We start from the raw sequence: 12,476 nt of genomic DNA, 5'->3' as shown, positions 1-12,476 counted from the left end.
ATTGACACCGGTTTTGTTTGATTCCATTAATGTGGGGGGGCATGTTGACCTCTGATGACGTAGCACAAACGTTTGATACCACTTTTGTTGGATTTGAAGAAGGTGGGGTGCCAACTTCACTCACATGAATAGGGAGGATGGAGTAGGTTGAAGTTTATTAGATTGATCAGTTTTGTTGAACTATGAAATATTATGGGTGCAGTGTAGTTTTTGCATACAGGTATAACAATAATAATAACTTTACTGTTTTTTTTTACTTGAGTATGAAGCTATACAAAAAGCAGCAAGATATTAAAAAAACAGTTTTATTGATTAAAAAGCACACTATATCGGATTCATATCGGTATTAGCAGATATCCAAATTTATATCGGTATCGCACATAAAAAAGTGGTATTGTGCCATCGCTACTATCAACACAATTTAAAAACTGATATATACTTTAAAGTCTGCACTTTCGACCCAAGTTAAAACGGAGAGTCTGGGTCGCTGAATCTTGTTGCTGCATCTTAAATTGTTCACTTGATTTTGACACGCTGGCGCCTCCGTCGACCCCTCAGGGTTAAAATGTAACTAGGTGGATATTTTCATTGACAGCTACATCATCATGTGTTTACATCACATAAGGTTTCTCCTCAGTGTGGGTAAACGTGTTGTTGCAAGCTTGAGTCTGTTGTAAACTCTTTGCCACAGCAGTACACAAGATGTCTGGTGTGAATGCGTAGGTGTCTATTTCGGCTCTCTATGTGGCTGTATCACGCTGATGTTTGCACAGAGCAGATAATGACGTAAATGTTTTGGCACATTGGTAACAGTGAAACAGTTTATTAGTAACGTGGGATCGTTTGTGTTCGGAGTATGAACTGAGATTCCTGAAGCTCTTGTCACACTGATTACAGCTGTAGTTTCCTTCCATGTGTGTACGTTCATGATAGATACGACCACTTGTATGGTTTCTCTCCTGTGTGGACTCGTTTGTGTGTTTTAAGCTCCAATGCAGTGGTGAAGGATGACCCACACTGATCACAGAGGTGCTTTTTAACCCCACTGTGAATGAGTTCATGTTGTTTGAAGTAACTTGATGTGGTGAAGCTTCTCCCACATTCTTTGCAGTATTTCAGTTTGTCTCCAGTGTGTCTACGTTGATGTGTTTTTAGGGAGCCTTGCCAATTGAAAGCTTTCCCACAAAGGTCACAACGAAAGTCTTTCCCACCACCACAGTGATGACAGGGTTGAGAACTGGATCCATCTGTGTCGCTCTGCTTCTAAACAAAGACACAAAGACAGTGTAAGTCAGTCCTTCAACATTTTTATCCTGAACGTCGCCTGAAATAAAGAGCATCTCTGCAGACGTCCAATTACATTTTACTGTTTCAGTTAACACAGATAAAAATAAAAATACATACCTCACACTAACTGCACTTGTAGAGTCTCTTTCTGGTGTGGATCTGTTGGTGTTCTCTCAGGTGACGTGAAGATTTAAAAGTCTTCTCACACAGGTCACATTTATAAGGTCGTTCCTCAGTGTGGGTAAACGTGGCGTTTTAGGTGTGTGACTGTAGTACAGCGTTTGCCACACTGATCACAGCAGTACACATCATGTCCAGTGTGAATGCGTAGGTGTGTATTTCGGCTCCCTATCTGGCTGAATGTTTTTCCGCAAATGTCACAGCTGTATGCCTTAATTCCAGAGTGGGTAACTAGATGACTCTGTAAGTGGCCACTTTGAGTAAAAGCTCTGCCACACTGATCACAGCTGTACGCTTTAACTCCACTGTGGATGAGTTGGTGTTTTCTTAGGGATTCCTTCCAGGAAAAAGTCTTTCCACACAAGTCACAGCTGAACGGTCTCTCTCCAGTGTGGATGACCTGATGACGTTTTAGTTCAGCCTTCTCAGTAAAATCCTTCCCACACTCGTCACAGCTGTATGCCTTAATTCCAGAGTGGGTAACTAGATGCCTCTGTAAGCTCCTACTGTGAGTAAAAGCTCTGCCACACTGATCACAGCTGTACGGTTTAACTCCACTGTGGATGAGTTGGTGTTGTTTTAGGTGACCCTTCCAGGAAAAAGACTTTCCACACAAGTCACAGCTGAACGGTCTCTCTCCAGTGTGGATGACCTGATGACGTTTTAGTTCAGCCTTGAAAGTAAAACCCTTCCCACACTCGTCACAGGTGTGTTTTTTCTCTCTCTTTCTTCTGTGAGGTTTGTCGGCCTCCTGAGAGCGCTGACTTCTCGCTCCATGTTGGTCCTGCAGTGACAGAGATACAAACAGAGGCAGTGAGTGAAATGCAGTCGTGGAACAAACTCAACCTTCAAACTCCCTCCATTAACACTACTTTTAAACCTGAAGGTGGAGTGTGGCACCAAACACCTTAAAGGTCTCTTATCCCCACCTGCTGGTAGTTCTAACACATTACATCCAACCTGGTGTTAAAAATAATTCATGACTGTTCCAACACTCTAAAATCATGCCCATCCCTCCTGCTGTACACAAATATTAATACTAGCATGCTAACACACTCAGAAAAGTAATAAATATTTGCCAAGTCTATACTTTTTTATGTTTTCTGTTTCCTATTATATATTTGTATCATTTTGTCATTTTTCAATATTAATAATTACAATGTAACATTTAAAAGTTGATTCAGTGAAGGAAAATATTTTAGTTTTGCTCCCTACATTAGAAAAAGAAAATTGTATTTTTTACTCCTTACATTTACAAAACAGATGTGTTACTTTTAAGGCATCTGAGGGGTTTATTTCATCACTGCAGGCATCAAACATCAAACCAACTTGAGAAATGGGAAAAGTAACACATGAAAGACGATCCTGATCGTGTACTAATCACCAGGGTATGAAACATAAAAAGAGATGAAAGAGGCAAAACTGTGAGTCATAGTCAGGAGTTAAAGTGAGACGTTGTTCTTCTTTCTTTTTCGCACAGCACCTGAACAAACAGGTAATTTCAAATGCAGCGTTTCTATCAACAAACATCAGCAAACACACAAACTGTTTGTGTGCAGTTTGTCTCACAGTGTGTTGCTGGCTAAAGGTCCAGCTGCTGTACATCATAGGGAGAGAAAAGAAAGAGAGCTAACTTCACTCAGAGATGGAGAACGATAAGACACACAGGACAGGAGAGGAAGAAGAGAGGTTAGATTTAAAGGGAAGGACTGCTCAGTGGGATTTGATCAACTGGAGATTAAAGCTTACATGTAAGTCCTCATGTGTGGAAATCAGATATTGGGTCTGTACATGTGACATTATGTTTTTTTCATAAACTGAAAGATGCTGCAAAACATTCTGAGGCAGATTAACTGTGTTATTTAAAGACTGCATGAAGATCCTCTGCAGGTTAGTGCAGGATAAACAGGTTAGTTTGCTGAACTGTGATGGATTTAAAGTAAAGAACAGTGTGTGACTGGTGCACAGTGACTGTGGTGCTCATGTAACAGTTAGATTACATCAAGTGTAGCAGAGATTCATTTAAACTGAAGCTCATGATGCTGACATTCATTCACTGAGTTCCACCTTCATACCAACAGTATAGTGTCTAATATAAAGACAGTGTACTGTCAGTGTAGAGGATGGAAATCAGCCAGGAAGGCTCATGAAACATCTGCTGACATCTGGTTGAATTCAGTTGTGTACATCCACAGAGAGCAGCAGGTCAGCTGATCACAGCCTGTACTTTAAGAAAATCTACTGGAGCTCTCAATAGAAATTATTGTGAGCTGTGATTCTTTTCCCCACGCTGAGCCACTACAGCTGATTTTAGGGTTCCCACCTGCTCAATCCCACTTTAACCTCTTCCCTGCTCATGTTCCTGTTTAGGGGCAAAGTCACCCTCTACAATGTAGGCAACAGAGAATACACATGTTTTATTTTCCTTCATTTTCTACTTAACTGATTCAAACAGAGAACCTTTATTAGAAATAAATAGTTTGTATTTCATTTACTAATCTTATTTTATTACTACATTAATATAATAAAACATTCAGTTAGTTTTGGATAAAAACGTTCTTCAAGGAGCTACTTTTACTACTGTTCCTCAGCCCTCAGCCTTAACACCGGCTCTCCAAAAGGCTGTGTACTGAGTCCCCTACTGTACACTCTGTACACACATGACTGTTAGTTGCCACCCAGACAACGCAGTCATCAAGTTTGCAGATGGTACCACTGTGGTGGGGCTCATCTCTGGGGGAGATGAGACGGCGTACAGAGCTGAAGTTCAGAGGCTTTCAGATTGGTGTGTAGATAACAACCTGGACCTCAATACCAACAAGACAAAAGAACTGGTAGTTGATTTCAGAAGGAGGAAGTCTGAGCTGCAGCCTGTCAGCATCAACGGGGAGTGTGTGGAAAGGGTCTCCAGTTTCAAGTTTCTGGGTGTGCACATAGACACAGACCTCCAATGGAGCTCTAACATCTCTGCGGTTTTAAAGAAGGCCCAACAGTGTCTCCACTTTCTGAGAATCCTCAAAAAAATGGACCCGAAGAAGGAGCTGCTGACCATCTTCTACCGCTGCTCCATTGAAAGTGTGCTGACATATTGCATCGGTGTGTGGTTCTCCAGCTGCACCACAGCACACAGAAAGGCACTCCAGAGAGTCATCAATATCCATCCATCCATCTTCATCCGCTTTATCCGGGGCCAGGTCGTGGGGGCAGCAGCCTAAGCAAAGAGGCCCAGACCTCCCTCTCCCCAGCCACCTCCTCCAGCTTGTCCGGGGGAACACCAAGGCGTTCCCAGGCCAGCCGAGAGATATAATCTCTCCAGCGTGTCCTGGGTCTGCCCCGGGGCCTCCTCCCGGTGGGACATGCCTGGAACACCTCACCCAGGAGGTGCCCAGGGGGCATCCTTGTTAGATGCCCAAACCACCTCAGCTGGCTCCTTTCGATGTGGAGCAGCAGCGGCTCTACTCTGAGCCCCTCCCGGATGGCCGAACCTCTCACCCTATCTCTAAGGGAGAGGCCAGCCACCCTTCGGAGGAAGCTCATTTCCGCCGCTTGTATCCGCGATCTCGTCCTTTCGGTCACTACCCGCAGCTCGTGGCCATAGGTGAGGGTAGGGACGTAGATCGACCGGTAAATTGAGAGCTTCGCTTTTACACTCAGCTCCCTCTTCACCACGACGGACCGGTGCAGCGTCTGCATCACTGCAGCTGCAGCCCCAATCCGTCTGTCGATCTCCGGCTCCCTTCTCCCATCACTCGTGAACAAGACCCCGAGATACTTGAACTCCTCCATTTGGGGCAGGAACTCATCCCCGACCCGGAGTGGGCACTCCACCCTTTTCCAGCTGAGAACCATGGCCTCAGATTTGGAGGTGCTGATCCTCATTCCCGCTGCTTCACACTCGGCTGCGAACCGCTCCAGTGCGAGCTGGAGGCCCTCACCCGATGAAGCCAACAGAACCACATCATCCGCAAAGATCAGAGATGAGATTCTGAGGCCACCAAAGCGAAAGCCCTCCGCCACTTGGCTGCGCCTAGAAATCCTGTCCATAAAAATTATGAACAGAACCGGTGACAAAGGGCAGCCCTGGTGGAGCCCATCACCCACCGGGAACGAGTCCGACTTATTGCCGGCAATGCAAACCAAGCTCTTGCAACGGTTGTATAGGGATCGAATGGCCCGTAGCAATGGGCCAGACACCCCATACTCCCGCAACACCTCCCACAGGACACCCCGAGGGACACGGTCGAATGCCTTCTCCAAGTCCACAAAACACATGTAGACTGGTTGGGCAAACTCCCATGCACCCTCAAGTATCCTCGAGAGGATGAAGAGCTGGTCCAGTGTTCCACGACCAGGACGAAAACCGCATTGTTCCTCCTGCATCCGAGGTTCGACTAGCGGACGAACTCTCCTTTCCAGCACCCTGGCATAGACTTTCCCGGGGAGGCTGAGGAGTTTGATCCCCCTGTAGTTGGAACACACCCTCCGGTCCCCCTTCTTAAAGATGGGGACCACCACCCCGGTCTGCCAACTGCCCCTGATCTCCACACAACATTGAAGAGGCGTGTCAACCAGGACAGCCCTACAACGTCCAGAGCCTTCAGGAACTCGGGGCGGACCTCATCAACACCAGGGGCTCTGCCACCAAGGAGTTGTTTAACTGCCTCAGTGACCTCGCCCCCGGAAATTGGCGGGTCATTCTCCTCATCCCCAGACTATGCTTCCTCCTCGGAAGACGCGTCAGTGGGATTAAGGAGGTCCTCGAAGTATTCCTTCCACCGCCTGACAATTTTCTCAGTCGACGTCAGCAGCGCTCCGCCAGCACTATACACAGTGCAGGTAGAGCACCGCTTTCCCCTCCTGAGACGCCTGACGGTTTGCCAGAACCTCTTCGAGGCAGTCCGAAAGTCTTTTTCCATGGCCTCTCCGAACTCCTCCCACACCCGAGTTTTTGCTTCAGCCACTGCCCGAGCCGCATTCCGCTTGGCCTGTCGATACCTGTCGGCTGCCTCCGGAGTCGCACAGGCTAACCAAGCCCGATAGGACTCCTTCTTCAGCCTGGTGGCTCCCTTCACCTCTGGTGTCCACCATTTGGTTCGGGGATTACCACCACGGCAGGCACCAACCACCTTGCGGCCGCAGCTCAATGCAGCAGCTTCGGCAATGGAGGCGCTGAACATGGTCCATTCGGACTCAATGTCCCCCGCCTCCCTCGGAATGCTGTTGAAGCTCTGCCGGAGGTGTGCGTTGAAGATCTCGCGGACTGGGGCTAGTCGTTCCCAGCACACCCTCACTACGCGTTCAGGTGCACCAGGTCTGTCCAGCGTCCTCCCCCGCCACCTGATCCAACTCACCACCAGGTGGTGATCAGTTGACAGCTCAGCCCCTCTCTTTACCCGAGTGTCCAGAACATATGGTCGCAGGTCTGGTGATACGATTACAAAATCGATCATCGACCTACGGCCTAGAGCGTCCTGGTCCCAAGTGCACTTATGGACACTCTTATGTTCGAACAAGGTGTTCGTTATGGCCAAACTGTGATTAGCACAGAAGTCCAATAACAAAGCACCGCTCGGGTTCAGATCAGGGAGGCCGTTGCTCCCAATCACGCCCCTCCAGGTCTCGCTGTCGTTACCCACGTGAGCATTGAAGTCTCCCAGCAGGACAACAGAGTCTCCAGGTGGAGCACCTTCCACCACCTAGGAGACCCTACCAGGGGGCAAAAGCCCCCAGACAACATAGCCCCTGGGATCCCTGGGACACACAAACCCCTCCACCACGATAAGGTTGCGATTCACGGAGGAGTGAGTCATCAATATGGCCCAAAAAAATCATTGGACATCCTCTTCCCTCCCTGAAGGACCTGTACAGCACTCGCTGTCTCAAGAGGGCACGCAGCATCCTACGGGACAGTACACACCCAGGACACCGGGTGTTTAAGCAGGAGGTTCAGGCTGCTGTGGTCCCGAACAAATGGACCCAAGGACAGCTTTTACAACAGGGCAATAGCCCTAAGCAGTGCTAACAGCTGACCTGACTGGCTACCTACCTGGACTTTTTTCTTTTTTTTTTTTTTTTTTTGGGGGGGGGGGGGGGGGGGGGGTTACAACGGTAAAAACAGTATCATATATATTATTATATTTATAACAAGGTGCAATAATAACAGTATGCAATACAAATACACTTCTTTTTTATTTTTATTACTAAGTTATTGTATTGTGTTGTCTGTGAAGGTTCTCAGTCATCCAGGTCATCGTAGTCAAAGGAGCTTGCAAAGAAAAGCGTCTGGACTTCTTTAATTTACTTGAAGACGTTTCACCTCTCATCCGAGAGGCTTCTTCAGTTCTAAGGTCAAATGGTGGAGAGTCCCAGATATAAACCTGGTGGGAGTGTCCCCCCACAGAGGGACAAAAGGACCCCCTGATGATCCTCTAATCGCCTGAGCCAAAGTGTGGAACTGGGTGTGGGTCCCAATCAGCCAGAGTTTCGGGTGAGTTCATTGTGAAACCTGGCCCCACCTTATCATGCGAATTCCTGAGGTCAGATGGCCCAGGGTGTGAGTGGGCGTTAAGGCGTCTGGGAAGGGATCTCAAAAAAATTATCACAGACAGAAGCAGAGCAAATCAGGATGAAAGTCTCAGCCACCCTCTCCAGTGCCAAAGTCCCTCCGTCCAACCTCACAATACAGGAAAAGAAGGCCGTCGCTTCCCTGAGCAAAGACCACAACATCACTGTTTTACGAGCGGATAAGGGAAGATGCACCGTGGTCCTAAACACTACAGATTACCATACAAAGATCACTACTCTCCTCAGTGACAACAATACCTACGAAGCCTTAAAGCGAGACCCCACAAGCAGCTACAAAAAGAAAGTTATAGCTTGCCTTCAAGACTTGGAAAAGGACAAAATCATTGACCGCCTTACTTATCACCGCCTTTACCCAGGGGATGCCATACCCTGCATTTACGGACTTCCAAAAATCCACAAGGAAGCTGTCCCACTCAGACCCATAGTCAGTAGCATAAACTCAGCCACTTATAACATTGCAAAACACCTTGCTACCATCCTTGCTCCTCTCGTGGGGAACACCCCACACCACATCAAGAACTCCACCGACTTCACTGACAAGGTCCAGAAACTTACCCTGGATCCAGATGAAACCATAGTGTCCTTTGATGTAGTCTCTCTCTTCACTTGCATACCCACCACGGAGGCAGTGGAGACTGTCAAAAAACGACTACAAGAAGACAACTCCTTGGAGGACAGGACCAACTTCACACCCGATCAGATTTGCACACTGTTAGACCTCTGCCTCACCACTACATATTTCAAATACAAGGAAGGCTATTACAGACAAAAACATGGCTGTGCCATGGGCTCCCCCGTGTCACCTATTGTAGCCAACCTTTACATGGAGGAAGTGGAAACGAAGGCTCTTGGCTCTTTCAAAGGAAGAGTACCCAGCCACTGGTACAGATATGTAGACGACACCTGGGTCAAAATCAAGACACAAGAAGTGGAATCCTTCACTGCGCACATCAACGCTGTGGATAAAAACATCAAGTTCACCAGGGAAGACACAAAGGATGACTGTTTGCCTTTCCTGGACTGCGCTGTGCACACTGAAGAGAATGGCAACCTCAACATCGAAGTTTACCGGAAGCCCACACACACGGACCAGTACCTCCTGTTTGACTCCCATCACCCTCTGGAACACAAACTTGGAGTTATTAGGACCCTACACCACCGGGCAGAACATGTTCCCTCTAAGCCTGAAGGGAAAAAGAAGGAACACACACATGTAAAGGAAGCACTCAAAACGTGCGGCTATCCTAAATGGGCGTTCTTAAAGTCAGCAAAGAGGCACAGAAAAGAAGATCAGACACCAGCGAGGGAGGATAAGAAGGACAGACGCAACAACATTGCCATCCCCTATGTAGCCGGTGTATCAGAGAAACTCAGGAGGGTTTTCTCCAAGCATGACATCCCGGTGTACTTCAGACCCAGCAACACACTCAGACAAAAACTGGTTCACCCGAAAGACAAAACGCCAAAACACAGACTTAACAATGTGGTGTATGCCGTACAGTGCAGCGAGGAATGCCCAGACCTCTACATCGGAGAGACCAAACAGCCACTTCACAAGCGCATGGCACAACACAGAAGAGCCACCTCCACAGGACAAGATTCAGCAGTCCATCTGCATCTTAAGGATAAAGGACACTCTTTCGAGGATGCCAATGTTCACATTTTGGACAGAGAGGACAGATGGTTTGAAAGAGGATTGAAAGAAGCCATCTATGTCCACTGTGAGCGACCATCTTTGAACAGAGGCGGTGGTTTACGACACCAACTCTCTGCCATCTATAATCCAGTTTTGAGATCCCTTCCCAGACGCCTTAACGCCCACTCACACCCTGGGCCATCTGACCTCAGGAATTCGCATGATAAGGTGGGGCCAGGTTTCACAATGAACTCACCCGAAACTCTGGCTGATTGGGACCCACACCCAGTTTCACACCTTGGCTCAGGCGATTAGAGGATCATCAGGGGGTCCTTTTGTCCCTCTGTGGGGGGACACTCCCACCAGGTTTATATCTGGGACTCTCCACCATTTGACCTTAGAACTGAAGAAGCCTCTCGGATGAGAGGTGAAACGTCTTCAAGTAACTTAAAGAAGTCCAGACGCTTTTCTTTGCAAGCTCCTTTGACTACATTGTATTGTGTTGTGATGTGTCAAATCTTGTCGTGTTGTGTTACATGTAGTGCAGATGTAGGACAGTTTTCCAATTTCATTGTACTATTGTACTATGTATGACTGTGCAATGACAATAAAGAGTTATCTTAATAATAAAGAATAACAATTGCTTGTGACTTGTGAATTTAAAAATACATAATAATATACAACACAGTCATATAACAGGTTGGGAGTATGAGAGTTTTAGACGTGACTGATTATTTGGTGAAACTGTGATATTTTCCTCACCTTCTGTGTTGAGCTCATTGTTTCCTCTGTAGTGACTCAGCTGAGTCCAGATGGCTGAAAATGTTCCTCTGCTGCTCCGTCAGACTCTTCTCCTCCTGCTGATCAGCTGGGACACAAAACAGATCTTTGTTAGGCTCCACACTGCACTGAAGAGTCAAAGTCTCTCATATGTTCATCTGACAACACAAAGTACAAATTTCACTCTGATTGCTTGTAGAAATCTTGTGAGACGTGTTGTGCTGCAAAGTGAGGAAACTCTCTCACTCACTTATACTTCAGGAGGAACTTTGTGACATTGGCTCTAATATTCTAAGCAGCCCTTTACTATGACAGGGCCAGAAAGTCCTATTTGAAGGTTTGGGAGAAGGACCATGTTAAAGGTGGATTGGGGTTTATACACTTTGTTATGATACAGGTAAGGCTGTAAGAGCCTGAGAAGGTGTCCTGAATGAACCTCTAAAACCAGTTTTCAGCTAACGACTCTGCTTCAGTCTGGAAAACAGCAACTACAAGTTTAAAGACTCCATCAATAATTCACACCCAGCAACAGCCTGAACAGCTCCTCCTGTGGTTTCCACAAACAGGGACAGACCTGTTACTCCCCCACACCACACTTTCAACTCCTTCAGTCCCGCAGTCCCACCACCTCCACCATTCCCCAAACTTTGATTCTGTTCATCTGGACGTAGCTTTTTGTGGGAGAAACATTCCGTCACTCTTGTGACTTCTTCAGTCTCAACTGACTGCAGGTTTCCTCAATCTTCAACATGCATTTGCATAATGACTGAAACTAGCACCACTGAAAGAACAATGGGCTGGGAGGTCAGTTATTGAGCATTAATATGCAAATTCTCATGATCATTGATCAACAACCACTGATCGCTTGCAGCGACTCCCCAACTCCCTGTGAATGGTACTCATGGCCATTGATCAGCGGTCTTTGATTAATGAGCTTTGATCAGTGGTTTCAGTGCTTTCCTTCGTGGCTTTGACTGCAGCTGTGTTTGACACAGGAAGACATTATTACATTCTTCACACTCTCCTGCACATTAACCACCACAATATATTTTTATTCTCTGTGCTTTCAAATATGAACACTGTTTACTGTCATCTCTGTTTCATTAGTTTTTGTTAACATCTTCCTGTGCATCACTTTACAGCAGCCAGACTCATTAAAATGAAACTTTGTAGGAGTTCACTTCCTCTCATGTGTTCATCCACAGCAGCTGGACAATAAAGTTTATTGTGACCCTGATACTGCAGCAGATCGCTCTCATCCATTTCCTGTTATCACTTCAAATAGAAATGAGGCTGTAGAGGTTTGGTGCATGCAGGAAAACAGCTGCAGGGACAACGAAAAGACTTTTCTGCTCCAACTTCTCCCAGCATGCTGAGCTAATGATTAGTTGGTGTTTTTCTCCAAACACTCTCTCACTCTTCTCTCAACGTGTTCACAATAAACTGTGAACAGACACCGAGGAGAGCAGCAGAAGACCTCATTCAGGAGCTAAACTCAACATGAACTGAACTCACAGTAAAGTTAGCTCGGTGCTTACCTTTAGATGAGCCCACAAACCGAGAGAAACTCCGTGATGAAGCTGGAACTCTTTCCAAACACAGGAAACAGATCAGGGAGCAGAGACCCACGTGGTTCACGCTGATCTCAGCTACGAACCAGGAGACAAGGGTGGGCAGATCAATGCAGATATCGATCCAAACGTTGGTACCACTTTATTCTCCTTGAATGAAAAAGCAGCTCTCTGTGCAAACACGTCCTCTCGTAGAGCGTCCAATGACTGTAGAAAACATGGACGACGCGACAGCGCCTTCTTCTTATTCTTCTGTATAGGGTTTATTGGCGGTTGGCAAACAGCAAAATGGTGCATTACCGCCACCAACTGGTGTGGAATGTGACAAAATAATATAAAATATTCAAATTCTCCCGAATTCTGCCCCGGGACCATCTTCCTTGGAGGGCTCAACCTGGGGTTGTGGTCATGGCCTATTAAGGGCTCTGTTGGCTCTT

At 46.7% G+C, this 12,476-nt stretch overlaps 1 long non-coding RNA gene across 1 annotated transcript; it reads right to left on the bottom strand.

The window, feature by feature from the left end:
- Window positions 1-1,655: 1,655 nt before the first annotated feature.
- Window positions 1,656-12,225, bottom strand: LOC148101572 (uncharacterized). The gene is made up of 3 exons (XR_015719578.1): window positions 12,007-12,225; window positions 10,451-10,556; window positions 1,656-2,251 (listed from the first exon to the last, which is right to left on the bottom strand). It is a non-coding gene; the product is annotated as an uncharacterized LOC148101572 (long non-coding RNA).
- Window positions 12,226-12,476: the final 251 nt, after the last annotated feature.

The sequence above is a fragment of the Neolamprologus brichardi genome, chromosome 9 (genome assembly GCF_056152115.1).
Source record: "Neolamprologus brichardi isolate AB-2024 chromosome 9, ASM5615211v1, whole genome shotgun sequence".
Classification (NCBI taxonomy): domain Eukaryota; kingdom Metazoa; phylum Chordata; class Actinopteri; order Cichliformes; family Cichlidae; genus Neolamprologus; species Neolamprologus brichardi.
Note: the sequence above shows the minus strand (reverse complement) of the source record. Positions and strands in the feature narration are given on the sequence as shown.